Raw genomic sequence first — 10200 nt, 5'->3', positions numbered from 1 at the left:
AGTCTTTGTTATATGATTCATTTGTTTACTCATGTCATTTACCATTGTTTGGATCGCTGCATTCATTACATATGCTTACAATAGTATGATCAAGTTTATGATGGCATGTCACTCCATAAATTATCTTTGTTATCGTTTACCTGCTCGGGACGAGCAGAAACTAAGCTTGGGGATGCTGATACGTCTCCGACGTATCGATAATTTCTTATGTTCCATGCCACATTATTGATGGTATCTACATGTTTTATGCATACTTTATGTCATATTTATGCATTTTCCGGAACTAACCTATTGACGAGATGCCGAAATGCCAGTTCCTGTTTTCTGCTGTTTTTGGTTTCAGAAATCGTAGTAAGCAAATATTCTCGGAATCGGACGAAATCAACGCCCAACATCTTAGAATCCCCGGAAGCATCCAGAACACCCGAGAGTCGCCAGAGTGGACCCACAGGGGGCCCAGGAGGTAGGCCGGCGTGGCCCAGGCCCTGGCCGCGCCGCCTTATGGTGACACCGCCTCTTCGACCCTCTGACGCCGCCTCTTCGCCTATTTAAGCCCCCTCGACCTAAAACCTCGATACGGAAAGCCACGGTACGAGAAACCTTCCAGAGCCGCCGCCATCGCGAAGCCAAGATCTGGGGGACAGGAGTCTCTGTTCCGGCACGCCGCCGGGACGGGGAAGTGCCCCCGGAAGGCTTCTCCATCGACACCGCTGCCATCTCCACCGCCATCTTCATCACCGCTGCTGTCTCCCATGAAGAGGGAGTAGTTCTCCATCGAGGCTCGGGGCTGTACCGGTAGCTATGTGGTTCATCTCTCTCCCTATGTACTTCAATACAATAATCTCATGAGCTGCCTTACATGATTGAGATTCATATGATGATGCTTGTAATCTAGATGTCATTATGCTAGTCAAGTGGATTTTACTTATGTGATCTCCGGAGACTCCTTGTCCCACGTGTGTAAAGGTGACAGTGTGTGCACCGTGTGGGTCTCTTAGGCTATATTTCACAGAATACTTATTCACTGTTATGAATGGCATAGTGAAGTGCTTATTTATATCTCTTTATGATTGCAATGTGTTTTGTATCACAATTTATCTGTGTGCTACTCTAGTGATGTTATTAAAGTAGTTTATTCCTCATGCACGGTGTAATGGTGACAGTGTGTGCATCGTGTAGTACTTGGCGTAGGCTATGATTGTGATCTCTTGTAGATTATGAAGTTAACTATTGCTATGATGGTATTGATGTGATCTATGCCTCCTTTCGTAGCGTGAAGGTGACAGTGTGCATGCTATGTTAGTACTTGGTTTGGTTATGTTGATATGTCATGCACTCTAAGGTTATTTAAATATGAACATCGAATATTGTGGAGCTTGTTAACTCCGGCATTGAGGGTTCGTGTAATCCTACACAGTTAGTGGTGTTCATCATCCAACAAGAGAGTGTAGAGTCTAGCATCTATCTATTTATTCTGTTATGTGATCAATGTTGAGAGTGTCCACTAGTGAAAGTATAATCCCTAGGCCTTGTTCCTAAATACTGCTGTCGCTGCTTGTTTACTGTTCTCATCGCATCATCTGCCCGCAATATTACCACCATCACCCACACGCCAGTCCTGGACAGCAAAGCACTTTTCTGGTGCTGTTGCTACTGCTCATATATATTCATACCACCTGTATTTCACTATCTCTTCGCCGAACTAGTGCACCTATTAGGTGTGTTGGGGACACAAGAGACTTCTTGCTTTGTGGTTGCAGGGTTGCATGAGAGGGATATCTTTGACCTCTTCCTCCCTGAGATCGATAAACCTTGGGTGATCCACTTAAGGGAAACTTGCTGCTATTCTACAAACCTCTGCTCTTGGAGGCCCAACACTGTCTACAAGAATAGAAGCTCCCATAGACATCAGGCTTTACCGCCTAAGAAATGGCCGAACAAGAGACGGTTGTGAATGGGTCACCTTCCCTTAAGCAACCCGCTCCATCATCTCCCATCGATAGCACTACGGCTACGTTGGATGACCTCAAGAAATTGGAGTCATCCATCGTTAATCAAATGAAGGCAATGATGATGGAGTTGGTTGCTCAAAAACCAACCCCTATCGTAGACCCTAAGGCAAGTGCCGAGGTGAAGGGATTCGTTGCATAGAAAACAAAAAATTTCCTACCGCGAGAACGCAATCCAAGCCAAGATGCAATCTAGAAGACGGAAGCAACGAGGGGATGAACGCGACTCAACCTTGAATATTTCCAAAGCCTACAAGATGAGGCTTGATACGTCTCCAACGTATCCATAATTTCTGTTGTTCCATGCTTGTTTTATGACAATACTTACATGTTTTGCTTGCACTTTATAATGTTTTTATGCGTTTTCCGGAACTAACCTATTAACGAGATGCCACAGTGCCAGTTCCTGTTTTCTGCTGTTTTTGGTTCCAGAAAGGCTGTTCGGGCAATATTCTCGGAATTGGACGAAATCAATGCCAAACCTCCTATTTTTCCCGGAAGGCTCCAGAACACCGAAGAAGAGTCGGAGAGGGGCCAGGGGGCCACCACACCACAAGGCGGCGCAGGCCAGACCCTGGCCGCGCCGGCCTAGGGTGAGGCGCCCCAGTGCCCCCTCGCGCCGCCTCTTCGCCTATAAAATCCCTTTCGACCTAAAAACACCGTACCAATTGACGAAACTCCAGAAAGACTCCAGGGGCGCCGCCGCCATCGCGAAACTCCAATTTGGGGGACAGAAGTCTCTGTTCCGGCACCCTGCCGGGACGGGGAAGTGCCCCCGGAAGCCATCTCCATCGACGCCACCGCCTCCATCATGCTCCGTGAGTAGTTCCCCCATGGACTACGGGTTCTAGCAGTAGCTAGTTGGTATTCTCTCCTCCATGTACTTCAATACAATGATCTCATGAGCTGCCTTACATGATTGAGATTCATCTGATGTAATCGGTGTTGTGTTTGTTGGGATCCGATGGATGATACATTATGATTAGTCTATCTATAAAGTTTGTGAAGTTATTGTTGCTGCAATCTTGTTATGCTTAATGCTTGTCACTAGGGCCCGAGTGGCATGATCTTAGATTTGAGCTTTATAATTATTGCTTAGATTGTATCTACAAGTTGTATGCACATGTCACTGTCCGGAACCAAAGGCCCCAAAGTGACAAGAATCGGGACAACCGGAGGGGATGGCGGTGATGTGAGGGACACATGTTTTCACGGAGTGTTAATGCTTTGCTCCGGTACTCTATTAAAAGGAGTACCTTAATATCCAGTAGTTTCCCTTGAGGCCCGGCTGCCACCGGCTGGTAGGACAAAAGATGTTGTGCAAGTTTCTCATTGCGAGCACGTACGACTATATACGGAAAACATGCCTACATAATTAATAATCTGGATGTTCTATCTTAATGCTTTGATTCCTATCAATTGCCCAACTGTAATTTGTTCACCCAACACTTGTCACTTATTGGAGAGTTACCACTAGTGTAGATCGCTGGGAACCCCGGTCCATCTCTCATCATTATATACTTGTTCTATATGTCATTGGAAGTAGTATTAACTATTTTCTGGTGCCATTGCTCTCATATTGCTATTACTGCTGCTGTGTTACTGTTACTACTGCTCTCATATTACTGCTACTTTCACATCACCCCTGTTACTAGTGCTTTTCCAGGTGCAGCTGAATTGACAACTCAGTTGTTAAGGCTTATAAGTATTCTTTACCTCCCCTTGTGTCGAATCAATAAATTTGGGTTATACTACCCTCGAATACTGCCGCGATCCCCTACACTTGTGGGTCATCAAGACTGTTTTCTGGCGCCGTTGCCGGGGAGGCATAGCTCTACTCATAAGTTCACCTGGGGAGTACACTTTACCTCTCTCTCTGTTTTTATTTTGTTTTATTTTGTTTTGCTTAGTTTACTTTTGTCTAGTTTATTTGTGCTTAGTTTATTTCTGTCTAGTATTATTTTGCGTAGTTTACTTTTGCTTAGTTTCTTTTTATCTTTTTTTATTTTCCTCATATACCCGAAAATCCATAAAAATTTGAAAAATCGAAAAATTAAAAACTGCTGTTATGGGAGAACCCACAACCTACTTGGAGCTTATAGAATGTTATAATAATTATAGAGAATCAAGAACTGGTAAAATAATGAGTGCTATGATAGAAAAATTGAATACAATGGCTAGAATCTTGCTTAGACGCCATGATATAAACTGTTGCTCCCAACAGGATACTAAACATCTTAAATTTCAATGTGGCTTTAGTGAGGAATTTTTAATTACGAACTATAATCGGAATTGCTATATTCATTATGGGTTCGAAGAGGTAGAACAATTTGTCTTATTTATGGGAGCCTCCGAGATAGAATCCTTCATGGTTGAGAATTATGAAACTTGTGCTATTTGTAAGGACCTTAAAGATTATGTCTCTACTATCCTTATTTCTTGCATAGAATGCTACAGTAGGAATCCTTATATCCTTGATTATAAAGAGAGACACATTAATGCACAAGAATGCACTCACAATTTGCAGGAACCGGTGGAAGAAGAAATTGTTGAACCTGAAAGCTCATTGGATGAAAAAGAAGAGGAGAGCGACGAACAAAAGGAGGAAGAATGGATTAGCTACCCATGCCAACCTTCTAATGAGAGTAACTCTTTATCTCTTACACTATTTGATTGTCCTCCATGCTTACCGGAAGAGGTTGAATGTTATGTTCCTGTGGATTCTCTTGAAATAGTCCCTATGAGTAAAACTTGTGAAAATAATTATGCTACTGTTATTTATGATAATCCATGCTACTTTGATAAATCTTATGATAATGCTTTGTTTGTGCCTGATATCGAAATGCATGGTACTAAAGAATTTTGCTTAGCAAATGTTTATGATAAAGCTCTAGATGATGGTCCTATGTTACTTGATAATATTAATTGTACTACTAATGAAAATGGGATTGGAGAGTTCTTGACTTTATCTATGAGTCCCATATCTTTTGAGATTGATCAATCATCATGTTATATTGTTGATAAAAGTGTGTTTGAAAGTTTTAATTCCACTATTTTTGAGCTTGATAAAAATTATGTGTTTATGAATCATGAAAAGTATGCTGCATGTGATAGTTATATTGTTGAGTTTGTTCATGAAGCTACTAAAAATTATTATGAGAGAGGAAAATATGGTAGTAGAAATTTGCATGGTACTAAAACACCTCTCTATATGCTTAAAATTTTGAAGCTACTCTTGTTTTATCTTTCTATGCTTGTCACTTTGTTCTTCATGAATTTATTTGTGTACGAGATTCCTATGCATAGGAAGTGGGTTAGACTTAAATGTGTTATGGATTTGCCTCTTGATGCTCTCTTTTGTTTCAAATACTATTTCTTGCGAGCGCATCATTAAAACTGCTGAGCCCATCTTAATGGCTGTAAAGAAAGAACTTCTTGGGAGATAACCCATGTGCTATTTTGCTACAGTATTTTGTTTTATATTTGTGTCTTGGAAGTTGTTTACTACTGTAGCAATCTCTCCTTATCTTAGTTTTGTGTATTGTTGTGCCAAGTGAAGCCTCTAATCGAAGGTTGATACTAGATTTGGATTTCTGCGCAGAAACAGATTTCTATCTGTCACGAATCTGGGCTGTTTTCTCTGTAGTTAACTCAGAAATATATGCCAATTTACGTGCGTGTTCCTCAGATATGTACGCAACTTTCGTTAGTTTTGAGTTTTCTGATTTGAGCAACGGAAGTATTTATTTAAAATTCGTCTTTACTGGCTGTTCTGTTTTGGCAGATTCTGTCTCTGTTTTTTGCATTGTCTCTTGTGGACTTTAAGCGAGGTTTTCTAGACGTAGAGAGCTGTAGCTAATGTTTTATTGAGTTCTTGCAATGTGTCACTACAGGACCAAGGTGGATTCAAAAAAAATTTGAGTACTAACCCCTCTAATAAAGTTTATGAGAAGTTTGGTGTGAAGGAAGTTTTCAAGGGTCAAGAGAGGAGGATGATATATGATCAAGAAGAGTGAAAAGTCTAAGCTTGGGGATGCCCCCGTGGTTCATCCCTGCATATTTCAAGAAGACTCAAGCGTCTAAGCTTGGGGATGCCCAAGGCATCCCCTTCTTCATCAACTTATCAGGTTTCTTCTATTGAAACTATATTTTTATTCGGTCACATCATATGTGCTTTACTTGGAGCGTCTGTGTGTTTATTTTCGTTTTGTTTTTGTTTGAATAAGATCGGATCCTAGCAATCTTTGTTTGGGAGAGAGACACGCTCCGCTTTTTCATATGAACACTTGTTCTTCGTTTTACTTTTAATTTTCAATGATAAAAGTTGGAAGCTACAATACTTATGGTTATTTGGTTGGAAACAGAAAATGCCTCATAATGTCTTGGATAATTTGACACTTGGCAATTGTTTTGAGCTCTCAAGTAGATCATGATTAAGTTTTTTCATGTAGTTTAAACCTATTAGTGGAGAACTACTGTAGAGCTTGTTAAAATTGGTTTGCATGATTGGTCTCTCTTAAGGTCTAGATATTTTCTGGTAAAAGTGTTTGAGCAACAAGGAAGACATTCTAGAGTATTATAATGCTTGCAATATGTTCTTATGTAAGTTTTGCTGTACCGGTTCATACTTGTGTTTGCTTCAAATAGCCTTGCTAGCCTAAGCCTTGTATCGAGAGGGAATACTTCTCATGCATCCAAAATCCTTGAGCCAACCACTATGCCATTTGTGTCCACCATACCTACCTACTATGTGGTATTTCCTGCCATTCCAAAGTAAATTGCTTGAGTGCTACCTTTAAACAATTCAAAATGCTTCTCAATTTGTGTCAATGTTTTATAGCTCATGAGGAAGTATGTGGTGTTTTATCTTTCAATCTTGTTGGGCAACTTTCACCAATGGACTAGTGGCTTCATCCGCTTATCCAATAATTTTGCAAAAAGAGCTGGCAATGGGATTCCCAGTCCCAAATTAATTAACAAAAATAGACACTCCTCCATGGTATGTGATTGTTGGACGGCACCCGAAGGATTCGGTTAGCCATGGCTTGAGAAAGCAAAGGTGGGGAGGAGTGTCATCATAATAAAACTAAAATAAAAAGGCACTCCTTCATGGTATGAGATTGTTGGCAGGCACCCGAGGATTCGGTTAGCCATGGTTTGTGAAAGAAAGGTTGGAAGGAGTGCCACACAAAAATAAAAATAAAATGGGAGCCACTCTTTGAAGGTTTGTCTGGCAAGGGGGTTAGAGTGCCCACTACCATTCGTTGACAACAACAAACACCTCTCAAAACTTTACTTTTATGCTCTCTTTATGTTTTCAAAACCAAAGCTCTAGCACAAATATAGCAATCAATGCTTCCCTCTTCGAAGGGCCATTCTTTTACTTTATGTTGAGTCAGTTTACCTACTTCCTTCCACCTTAGAATCAAACACTTGTGTTAACTGTGCATTGATTCTTACATACTTGCATATTCGCATTCATCATATTACTTTGTGTTGACAATTATCCATGAGATATGCATGTTGAAAGTTGAAAGCAACCGCTGAAACTTATATCTTCCTTTGTGTTGCTTCGATGCCTTTACTTTGAATTTATTGCTTTATGAGTTAACTCTTGTGCAAGACTTTTGATACTTGTCTTTAAAGTACTCTTCATGAAAAGTTTTGCTATATGCTATCTATTTTTTAGCAACTATAGATTATTGCCTTGAGTCACTTCATTCATTTCCTATGCTTTGTAATAGTATGATCAAGGTTATGTAAGTAGCATGTCACTACAAAAATTATTCTTTTTATCGTTTACCTGCTCGGGACGAGCAGGAACTAAGCTTGGGGATGCTGATACGTCTCCAACGTATCCATAATTTCTGTTGTTCCATGCTTGTTTTATGACAATACTTACATGTTTTGCTTGCACTTTATAATGTTTTTATGCGTTTTCCGGAACTAACCTATTAACGAGATGCCACAGTGCCAGTTCCTGTTTTCTGCTGTTTTTGGTTCCAGAAAGGCTGTTCGGGCAATATTCTCGGAATTGGACGAAATCAACGCCAAACCTCCTATTTTCCCCGGAAGGCTCCAGAACACCGAAGAAGAGTCGGAGAGGGGCCAGGGGGCCACCACACCACAAGGCGGCGCGGGCCAGACCCTGGCCACGCCGGCCTAGGGTGAGGCGCCCCCAGGTGCCCCCCTGCGCCGCCTCTTCGCCTATAAAATCCCTTTCGACCTAAAAACACCGTACCAATTGACGAAACTCCAGAAAGACTCCAGGGGCGCCGCCGCCATCGCGAAACTCCAATTCGGGGGACAGAAGTCTCTGTTCCGGCACCCTGCCGGGACGGGGAAGTGCCCCCGGAAGCCATCTCCATCGACGCCACCGCCTCCATCATGCTCCGTGAGTAGTTCCCCCATGGACTACGGGTTCTAGCAGTAGCTAGTTGGTATTCTCTCCTCCATGTACTTCAATACAATGATCTCATGAGCTGCCTTACATGATTGAGATTCATCTGATGTAATCGGTGTTGTGTTTGTTGGGATCCGATGGATGATACATTATGATTAGTCTATCTATAAAGTTTGTGAAGTTATTGTTGCTGCAATCTTGTTATGCTTAATGCTTGTCACTAGGGCCTGAGTGGCATGATCTTAGATTTGAGCTTTATAATTATTGCTTAGATTGTATCTACAAGTTGTATGCACATGTCACTGTCCGGAACCAAAGGCCCCGAAGTGACAAGAATCGGGACAACCGGAGGGGATGGCGGTGATGTGAGGGACACATGTTTTCACGGAGTGTTAATGCTTTGCTCCGGTACTCTATTAAAAGGAGTACCTTAATATCCAGTAGTTTCCCTTGAGGCCCGGCTGCCACCGGCTGGTAGGACAAAAGATGTTGTGCAAGTTTCTCATTGCGAGCACGTACGACTATATACGGAAAACATGCCTACATAATTAATAATCTGGATGTTCTATCTTAATGCTTTGATTCCTATCAATTGCCCAACTGTAATTTGTTCACCCAACACTTGTCACTTATTGGAGAGTTACCACTAGTGTAGATCGCTGGGAACCCCGGTCCATCTCTCATCATTATATACTTGTTCTATATGTCATTGGAAGTAGTATTAACTATTTTCTGGTGCCATTGCTCTCATATTGCTATTACTGCTGCTGTGTTACTGTTACTACTGCTCTCATATTACTGCTACTTTCACATCACCCCTGTTACTAGTGCTTTTCCAGGTGCAGCTGAATTGACAACTCAGTTGTTAAGGCTTATAAGTATTCTTTACCTCCCCTTGTGTCGAATCAATAAATTTGGGTTATACTACCCTGATGACGCGTAAAGCACACGCTCGTTGGGAACCCCAAGTGGAAGGTGTGATGCGTACAGCAGCAAGTTTCCCTCAGTAAGAAACCAAGGTTTATCGAACCAGTAGGATTCAAGAAGCACGTTGAAGGTTGATGGCGGCGGGATGTAGTGCGGCGCAACACCAGGGATTCCGGCGCCAACGTGGAACCTGCACAACACAACCAAAGTACTTTGCCCCAACGAAACAGTGAGGTTGTCAATCTCACCGGCTTGCTGTAACAAAGGATTAACCGTATTGTGTGGAAGATGATTGTTTGCAGAAAACAGTAGAACAAGTATTGCAGTAGATTGTATTTCAGTAAAGGGAATTGGACCGGGGTCCACAGTTCACTAGAGGTGTCTCTCCCATAAGACGAACAGCATGTTGGGTGAACAAATTACAGTTGGGCAATTGACAAATAAAGAGAGCATGACCATGCACATACATATCATGATGAGTATAGTGAGATTTAATTGGGCATTACGACAAAGTACATAGACCGCCATCCAACTGCATCTATGCCTAAAAAGTCCACCATCAGGTTATCATCCGAACCCCCTCCAGTATTAAGTTGCTAACAACAGACAATTGCATTAAGTATTGCGCGTAATGTAACTAGTGACTACATCCTTGAACATAGCACTAATGTTTTATCCCTAGTGGCAACAGCACATCCATAACCTTAGAGGTTCTTGTCACCCCTCCAGATTCACGGAGACATGAACCCACTATCGAGCATAAATACTCCCTCTTGGAGTTACTAGCATCAACTTGGCCAAAGCATCTACTAATAACGGAGAGCATGCAAGATCATAAACAACACATAGATATAACTTTGA

The sequence above is a fragment of the Lolium perenne genome, chromosome 7 (assembly GCF_019359855.2).
Source record: "Lolium perenne isolate Kyuss_39 chromosome 7, Kyuss_2.0, whole genome shotgun sequence".
In the NCBI taxonomy this organism is placed as follows: Eukaryota; Viridiplantae; Streptophyta; class Magnoliopsida; order Poales; family Poaceae; genus Lolium; species Lolium perenne.
This window is presented reverse-complemented; position numbering follows the sequence as displayed.